Genomic DNA, 9,706 nt, shown 5'->3' with positions numbered 1-9,706 from the left:
GAGGGAGGGAGGGCGGTGCCGCGGGAGCGGGGGGCGGCCCCTGGCAGCGGCCCCGAGCCGAGAATGGGGGGGCCCGGCGCGGGGAGCCTCCTGCTGCCGGCTCCCGCCTTGCAGCCGCTCGCTGCTCGCTAGAGCAAAAAATAAACCGCCCCGAACACCCGATTTCTAAAGCTTTTGTTAAAAGCAGGAAGTGCCAGGTGTTAATAAAGCGTTAATTTTAGCACCGCTCCTCGTTGGTGTATCCCAGGGGAGGAACGGCTGCTTCTTGGCACCGTGAGATGTGGCATTTGCTGGTGTTCCCTCGGGAAAGAGGAAACCCTGGCCTCGCTCTTCCGAAGCTGTTTGGATCGGGTCTTCTGTTCTTTAAAAGGACATAATACACACCAGGAAGAAGGAAACACAACAGCAGACCCAGAAGATAAGACTTAGGACTTAGTGTATGGACAATGCCAGGGGAGGTTTAGCTTGGATTTTAGGAAAAAAATCTTCACTGAAAGTGCGGYCAAGCGTTCACCGGGTCGCCCAGGTGAAATCACCATCCCTGGAGGTGTTAAAAGATGTGTAGATGTRGCACTTGGGGACATGGTTTAGTGGTGAACTTGGCAGTGCTGGGTTAACAGACTCAGTAGTCTAAAAGGTCTTTTCCCAAGGGATTCTCTGATTCTGTGTTAATGAATTTCCACTGCACAGGGGTGCGCTTGAGTCCTGCTTTGAGCRCCACTGTAAAAAGATCTCACTCCTGTCAGCCCTGCACACTTTGTCCATGCTGTCCATCTCAACACAGGGCAAAGTCTGAAAGTGAAGCCGGATTTCAGTGTGTGGCATTCCCAAGCCATGGTGGGACCAGCRCTGTCATCTCTATGTACCTTTTCTCCTCATCCAGTTCATGCATTACTGGTGACASGTCTGCTTGGCTCAGTTTTCTTTCCATAAGCAATTAGTGGAGGTGCTAACAGGTTGTGTAACAGTAGGATTCAGTGGAAATCAGACATTTGGAYTAATATTATATGGCTTTGTGGTGGCTGGGTGTGAATCCCGCTGTCATTTGGAGCGAATTCTACCTGCTGTTTGCTTTCCTTGTCATTACTGCTGGGCAACAAACAGCAGTAGTTGAAGCACACCTAAAACCATCAGGAAGAACCACTCAGTRTACTGTGGCACACCTTCAGGCTACAAGCAAGGATTCTTCCTAGGCAGCGAGCAGTACACAAGCCACTGCACTTGCCAGGTCCCTTGGTTTGGCTKCAGGGGCTGAGGGCCAACACGGGGACAACTGGGACTGGGCACTGGGGCAAGGGGACACTGCTCTGCCCCCCTTGCTCTGCTCAGCTGCGGCTCCTTGTCCTGAAGGAACAACCGGCCCAAGGTGCAGAGTGGCCAAAAGCAGTTTGCCCTGAAGATSTGACTAGCTGCTCACCCAGAGTTCTCATCTGTGATCCATTTGGATGTTACTATTTTTACTTAGGAACAGGGAGAGGCTTGAAGAAATATCACTCTGTTTATACCATRAACTATTACAGTCCTGCTGGCATGCAAAATTACTGGACAGAAGAAAAAAATCCTATGGACTTCACCATGAGGCACTGTGGTGATATATCTCTGTGCACAGTATGACTGCTCAGCAGCAGCGTAGTAAAAAATTCCCGAGGTTCTCTGCTCCGTGGGCGATTTGTGAAGAAATGGAGCATCACACATAGTACTGACATCCTGTAAAAGCCCTCTGGAAAGAAAGTCTTAATTAAAGCTTAGACCAGTTGTCTCTTTCAGTGAGCTTTTTAGTACCCTTAAATCCATAAACCTTTGCTGGTTTGTGGATCACAAAAATGCGCACTTTAGAAAAGTTTATGCTGAGGCCAGCACTGTCCTTCACAGCACCTCTGACCCCACTGCTTAGGGACTATTCTGTCAGCAGTAAAATGTGTGTTGGCTGGCTTAGTGCTACTTTTTGTTCCTTACTTATCTGCAGTCCCACTGGTTTGATGTTATCACTGTGCAGRCAATGATTCTTCCATTCATTCTGCAGTGAAGGAAAGTTTACCATAYTTCTTAGAAAGCCACACTCCTTCCTACTGCAGCTGGCAGCCTTGGACTGCTCCTTCACATGGAGCAACTTGGGGCACTGGAACTGCATTAGCTCCCTGGCACTCTCCATGTGTGAAAGACCTCTGGGGCAATAGATCCAGTGTTCAGCAGCCCTCTCTGAGACCTCTTAGGATGCATTCACCGTTGCAACCTGTGCAACTTCACTAACCTCTAAGAAACCTGCTCCCCGTCATCGCAAACACTCATGGTAAAGGCAGTGCCACACTCACATAGCAACCTCTAGCTCTTCTTTATGGTGAACTTTCTGAGGCTTCATGTGCTCTGTGCTGGGTCTGTGAATGTAGCTGAGCTGCTGCAGACTGCTCTGACCGACTTTTCTCCTTTGTCTTTCCTTTGTTGAAATTGGGATTATTTCCTAATATTTGCAAGTGTGTGGTAGCTTCATAAGGGTCYAATCACAAGAACAAGCTGAAGGATCTGTCACCAAAAGAGATCCCYACAACTTTGCAAGTTTCCTTTCAAGATCACTGTCTGAATGAAGTTTCCCACTTCCCAAGGCCTCTGGACATGGCTGACCTTCTTCTGATTGCCTTCTCCCAACAGCAATACTTTCAGAAGATGTGAGGATAAATCCCAGTGTAACTTCAGTGACAGGAAAAAAGTAATGTTCCCCCCTTCCCCCTGCCCCCCCAAAAAAATGCAGAGATGCAAGCTGAAGGGAGGCTCTGCAAAAAATTGTTTCACATGGGACAACTTGTAGTCGATTTGTAAATGCATGTAYAAATGAAATATCTTCCAAGGAATAAAGAGAGATCACCTTGCATGACTGTTATTTGGGGGGTGCTAAGGAGAGTCAGAATCTAATACTAAAATAATAATTAAAGGAGTTTTGTGAGAAACAGGTGCTTGCAGCTGGAGGAAGACTGAATGCTGCAGCTTTGCTCAGAGCAAGGACAGGCTGAGCCCACTGGCCTTGCTGAAACGCCTCAAAATACAGACAGCTGGAATGGGTGGGACCAGACTCCCTCTAYTTGGCTCCAGCCAAAGCCAATAGTAGGTGGTGGGGAGACAGTAACAAGATGCTGCAGTGATACTTCTTGAGAGTGTTCTTGTGGCTTCCTGTAGGCTGAGGTTCAAAGGCTTCCTGATCCTGCGTGCAGAGCTGGATGGTGAGAACAGAATTTCAGAGGCAGCAGAGGAAGGCATGGCTACCACAGGGATCACATGCAGCTGAGTCACACACAGTGCTTCTACTGACCTCCTTGCCCAGGGAAATGTATCCCACTCATCCTGCACTAGTATTTTCATGCCTCTGTCATTCACTAATGTCTCCTTAGGCTGCTGTCATGGCCAGGGCAGTGAGCCCTCTCTCTAGGGACATCAGCTCCTCCTGCCCTCAGGACTTGCCCATCCCAGCTACCTGCCTAAGGGCATGAATGCAAAGCTGAAGCCTGCCAGAGTGCAGATTGTGGTTGATGATATGATATAACCAGGTTTTGACCATTTAATACTCGATCAAAAAGGACATCACCATGTAGCACACAGACACCTTCCYGGTTCAAACACATCAAACATTTCTGATGGATTATCTTTGTATAAAGGTCTTACACCAGAGCAGGCACTGTGTGTCCTCTCTCCCCCCTGGCAGAAGGATGGTATGAACASCCACCATCAGCCTAAAATCACCATGAACTAGCCAATTCAACAGATCACATCTGTGTGCCTGCATCTGCTCCAGACCAAGCCTTTGGGGTTATTCCCAGCACAAAACTCATCCTTGTGGGGAAGCAGAAGGGGCAGGAAGTAGATGTCCAGAGTTCTCGCATGATACCTGCCACTTCCTATCAGTAGCAACTCAGCTAACTTCCTTTAATAAGTATGTGGTATGTGGTTAAGGACTTCAGGGAAAAAAAATCCCTGAAAAAAACCCTACCAAAAAAATCCCAAAACTTTTTTCCCCTCTTTATGTGCATCCAACAGATGTAACTGACTCAATATGAGATTCACTCAGATTGCTGACTGCACAGTTTAATCCAAATCTTTTCAATCTCTGGAGTTCATCTAAATATTAAACGGCTTGGAAAAAGCAGGGGTTCTTTAAACCTCTGTTAATGGAAACTTTTGTCATAACCAGTAAAAGGTCAATGTGGTTTTATACAGTATAATGGATTTACTGATGAATGGAACATTTCGAACTCTCTGATGGGTTTTATCTACTTTATATTCCAGATGTTAATATAAGTAAATTCTCTAAACTCTCAGACAATTTGTCTAGTATGACCAYGCAGCTTATGATGGTCATTGCAGATCTTACATGGATTTTTGAAGTAAAGCTGTTAAATTCTGTAATTTCCCTAGATCCTTCAAGCATATTAAGAAATACAAGAAAGGGCTTTTCCAGCACAGGATACAAAGCKAACTGGAAGAAATTGGAATTCAAAACATGAAAATATATTAAAGGATACTGAATAAAAATGAAATGAAACAATTAATTTGGTTCCTTTTTCTTCCTTGTATAATGACAAAAGGACATTGAAGATCACCTCACATTAGCAATATCTATTCTCCAACAGTTGATATGTATCATGCAATTTCATTTAAGAGTCAAAGTAAAATATACATGGGCTCATGTATATGGGCTCAGAAAGGGAGAAGCAAAACAGTGATGGAGAARTTCCATTACAAGAGGTCACCTGGAGCACTCCTAGGCATTGTAGGGTGGTTTTCTGTAGTACCTTTGCTAATGCATTTGCCAGTGTAATTTTTTTTTTAAATGTTTCAAGTGAATTCTGCCATTTCCCTTGAATATTATTTCACAGTATAAAAAAAAACCTGACAAAAGGCTCTTCTGTGGCTATCAAGTCTAAAAATTCCCTTTTTATTTCATTCTGGTTTTAGGTTAGGTTAATTTATCATCCTTGATGAGAGGCWGATTTTCTGCATAGCCTGCTTGCATGATCAATATTTACTTCCACCCTATTTGAATTAGTGGCTTTCAAAACAGAACTTTAATTYTGCATACTTCAGTTGCTCTGATCTTTCGTAATTTATTACCATTCTTGGCTACCACCTTAGAAGTGAGTTTTGATTTTTTTTAATCTTGCCATGAGTCTTTTATAAGCATTTTCTCCACTGCAGTGTAAGCTCAGAGTAGGCAGAAAATTCTTTGACAATGWATAGACAGTCCAAATTCACAGCAGGGTATTTATTTGTTTGTGTATTGCCTCAGGACATGGGAAGCGTGGGTCCAGTCTGCTGCTTGCTGCCACTCACAAAGCTCTGCTTCCAGCAGTTTTCCACAGGAATAGAGCCTTTTTTTTTTTTGCAGTCCTTTTTGCTGTGTTCTGTAGCAGTGAGACTGTTCTCTCAGTCAGTCTGTAAGCTGAAACAACTCAGATGGGGTATTAATACTCCAATATTATCCCAATAATGCTTTGTCTTTACCACACAAGTCCCTCCCTGCCTGTCCCTTCCTCATCCATCCTGGTGGCCCASTGCCCTCCCACAGCGACAAGTGCTGAGGACCCTGCTGTGGGCCTGGGGACAAACATATTGGCCAAGTATGACAAAGAGCTTGTGATCATTCCTAGCCCAGTCCCACAAACAGTTTTGTTGCCACTAAGCCAGGATGGAGCTTTGAGTCATAGGAACAGATACAAATGGCTCGAGGCATGAGAAAGAGAAGGGAGAGGAAAACTCCTTAATAAGGCACTGGTGCTGAACACTCCACACTGTGGATCTGTGACCTCATCCCCAACATTTAATTATGTTTGCTCTCCTCCACTGAGGATCTCTTTGTGTTTACATGAAAAAACCCACTTTTTTTTGGGTTTTTTTTTTTCTTTTGTTTTGAAGACAAGGATATTCAGCCAATGGGTGCTTTAATAAGGATGGGCTTATAATGCAAAATTTGTTAGGCTAAAAAAACCCCGAAGCTTTCCTTAATGTGCTGTCATTTGTSCAAGTGCAAGTAAGGACAGGCCACAATAGCAGGCTGCTGTTTGGGGGGTTTGTGTGTGCATGTGTGTTAAATCTCATTCATGTRGACAAATAAATTATGGTTTTAAACAATTCTGAGCATGTAAAATGACACTGCAGAAAGAATCAAGGGGATATGTGGCAGCAGAAGAGGCCTTTTGGCTAAAACTGAGAAAGATCATGTTAATTCCTGATTAAAATCCCAGGCACTCAGGCAACCGAAAGTCATTGTGGGAACATGATTTTCTCAAACAAATATCAATGAATATATATGTGCATGATAAAGAAGATGATAATAAATAAAGAGGGATGGCCTTACTCAAAGTACTTCACTGAGAAGGCTCTCTGGCCCCCCAGAGTGGGCAAATGAACTGACATTGGGAAAAGACTGACAGAATCCTCATACATTAATGTTTTGTTTTTAGCCTGGCAATAGAGACAAAGTTTTATTTTCTGACAATAGCAGCCTGTGAGAAAACTCCATGTKTGTCTCAGACTTGAAATGGGTGTGAGGAGTTACACATGCCTGGTGGTGACTTCAGTTTATGTGGCCCCAGTTTCATTTTCTGTAATTAATTTAACATAACTACAAATCTSACAAGGTTCATTCAATGGAGTTATTAAAGATTCAGAAAGGTCTGACTGATATGGTTGAGACTTGACTTTTTATAACAGAGCCTGGTTATTTGAAGGTCTCACATATTCTTGTGCTTCAGGGAAGGGAGTAATATATTAGGATTTGTATCTTGGACTAATTTAAGGTTTTCCATAAAATAATGTGAATAATTCACAATGGATAATTTATTTGATTAATTTTACCTCTTGTCTTTGCTAATTGTCCCCAGGCAGAGCAAGTCTTCCTCAAATGTGTTTGTTATTAAAATTTATTTATGAAGTCTTTCCTCAAAATAAAGTTCTGTGTCTGCAGCTAATTCATGACTAGATCTCGTCAATACCTGACAGTTATCCAGTGAGACAGGAAGGAGAGCTGGATATGTTTTCCTGGCTGAGGTCCCTTGCTTACTGAATAGAGCCAGTGTCTCCAGTGGGGACCCACTCAAAGTTCTCTGGGGGTCTCTTCTGACTTGTGTGACCAACAGCTGAGGTGAGGAGAAAGGTAAAGTGATAAATACCACATCTGGTCAACCTGAAGATGTAGSTGGGAGGTGAACTGCATCCCAGTAGCACCATTCACCATTTGGATTAAAATTTCCATTATGAAAGGTAAAGACTGAACTCATYCACTGTTTCTGGGGTGTTTGCCAAAATATTTGCCTTGCTTAACATTGCCATATCTTTGAAGAGAGGATGCAAGAGTCATGAACTTGGTCAGAAATTGTTTAGACACCTAARGTTGCAGATAATGYAAGTTTTCTTAAAGTTTTTTAAAAKTGTCCTGAGATGTCTCTGAAAGTCCCAGGGAACACCTACTTGTACCTTTGGGCACCCAGTAACCTTTGAACATGATTAAAATGAATATGAACCATCATCCTTTGAACTTTTCTGCTTTTTTTTCCAAGCCCTAGCTACCTACATTTCACTATGACTGAACCAGGCCCTTTCTAAGGGCCAAATTATAACACTTAGTTCTTGGACAAAAAGAAAAGATTACAGATCAAGTCTTTAATAATTTAAACTACAGAGAGTAATAAAATCTGGTATTTCTCTGTTGGGTTGAAAAAACAACACAAAGCAATGCAACAGAGACCTGCTGTGATGACAGGCTATACTTAAACTAAATGGCAAGACTTAATTACCCTGCCCCAGCTTGGGTTCAGAGTAAACTGAAGACTACTATATGATTAACTCCTCTGTGCTTTAGAAAGAGAAAGGGAGAATGCAAATGGAAGCATCTGGTACCTCTCAGAACTTAATTAAAGAAATGCAAAGAAGCTACTATTGCTATTACAATTTCCCCTTGGGACAACAAGTAAGCAGGAAAAAAAAGGAGAAATTCTGAAATATGAAGGAGCCTCCCCAAACAAATCCCAAATAACTGAGTTTTTCATGGCTGTCAAGCCCTCTGTTCCTCATCTCCTGAGAAAATCGGCCTAAATATTACAYGGTAAGATACTGAGAATACTGAATGAGTTCTGCTTTGAAATKACTACTATCTTTTTAACTTTGTTTTTCCTTTCACATCAGTGTTGGAGAGTGAGTGTAAAATATTATTATGAACCTACATTAAAGAAGCAGTTGTTAAATCTTAAAATCTGCTCAGGAATCATAATTCGGCTTCAGTGAAGGTTGTACTTAGACTCAATGCCTAATTGACTTATTGTCTAATTATGGAGAGATGGTGTAGCTAATAAAAAACCCTAACTGTCATATTTAGCTTTTAAAATTGTCTAGGACTTTTTCCTTTATCAGATTATTTTTGTACTTTATGTTCAGGAAGACACTCTTAACAGAATAGAGCAAATTTATTGTTCCCAAATAAGTGCAAATCAGTTCCAGTGCTGCATGTCTGTTTTGCTTGTTAAAAAAAAAAAAAAAAGAAAGAAAGAGACATTCTGAAGGGAAAAACAATGGAAAAGCTTTTCTAAAAGCTGTTTCATATTTGTTTGTGTCATTATTCCTCCCTTTTTCAGTACTAAAGCTTCTTTGGTCTATAACTCTTAAAATATCAGAATATAATAGTACTGGAGTAAAGCTAATTTATTTATTTTTAATGGGGTTTTCAMTCTGGACAGCTGTCCTGGAACATTCAGAGCAGAAAAGCTTAATCCAGTCTAATCTCATGAAGACCAGCCCGTCAGACCAGCTCTGCTCATCTGACAGATGCTAAAATAGCCAATCAATTTAGACAAACTCTGGGCAGTGATTTTAAGGGAGAKATGCTCATTGAATGAAGACACCTATTCAAAAAAGGGGCAAGCTGTTGAATCCACACCTGTTTTAACTCCAAAGTTTTGTTTAAAATATATGATGACTTTCCTGGACAAATTTAGTACCCTGTAGCCTTTCCTGCTAAGGGCATTTCCAGAACGACCCAAAAGCCAACTGCCAGGATGAAATGTGCTGCTTATGCTCCATGTGGCTGCAGCAATAGCAGTGAGGGGGTGGTAGGAAACAGCGCTTTGAGGCTTGAARGAAATGTTTGGTGGGTGTTTGTTAGAGAGCAGAACTGGTACTGGAAGCTGCACATATCACACAAGGCTGATGGGATATTACAGTGYCCTTGAYACTGCAGTCAATCATTTGGAAAGTGCTGCTTTACCTGCAATGCCACRCCTGGAACCTCAGCCTGAACTCACTGACTGTAGAAGTTCCCAGTGAGTTTCATCACCATCATGTGAGTGAGGGTATGATCAGGCAAAAGAATAAYGAGAACTTGTGTTGCTCCAAAGCAGCAAAGCCTGATTGTGTAAAGYAAATGTTGCTTTATTTTGTAGAGAGAAAATGCCAGAAATTTTAAGAAGCAGTTTTGCTCTAATGTTCCTAAATATTATATCTATTAAAGCTTCTGATCTTTAACATTTGGAAACACAAGTTCTGTGAAATTGAATTAAACCCCRTTCAAATTCAAATATTTGTGCAATTCAATGCCATTCCTGCTTATTTTCTTTGTTTTGAATTTCTTATCAAGTTACATGATCATTAGTTTTTCAAATAGAATTCTCTATCCTTCCTGTATGATTGGCTTTTTTTTTCTATATGCCATATGATAGATTTTGTAACTTGA

This window comes from Malurus melanocephalus, unplaced genomic scaffold (genome assembly GCF_030028575.1).
Source record: "Malurus melanocephalus ecotype Western Australia unplaced genomic scaffold, MMel_1.1 scaffold_131, whole genome shotgun sequence".
In the NCBI taxonomy this organism is placed as follows: domain Eukaryota; kingdom Metazoa; phylum Chordata; class Aves; order Passeriformes; family Maluridae; genus Malurus; species Malurus melanocephalus.
This window is presented reverse-complemented; position numbering follows the sequence as displayed.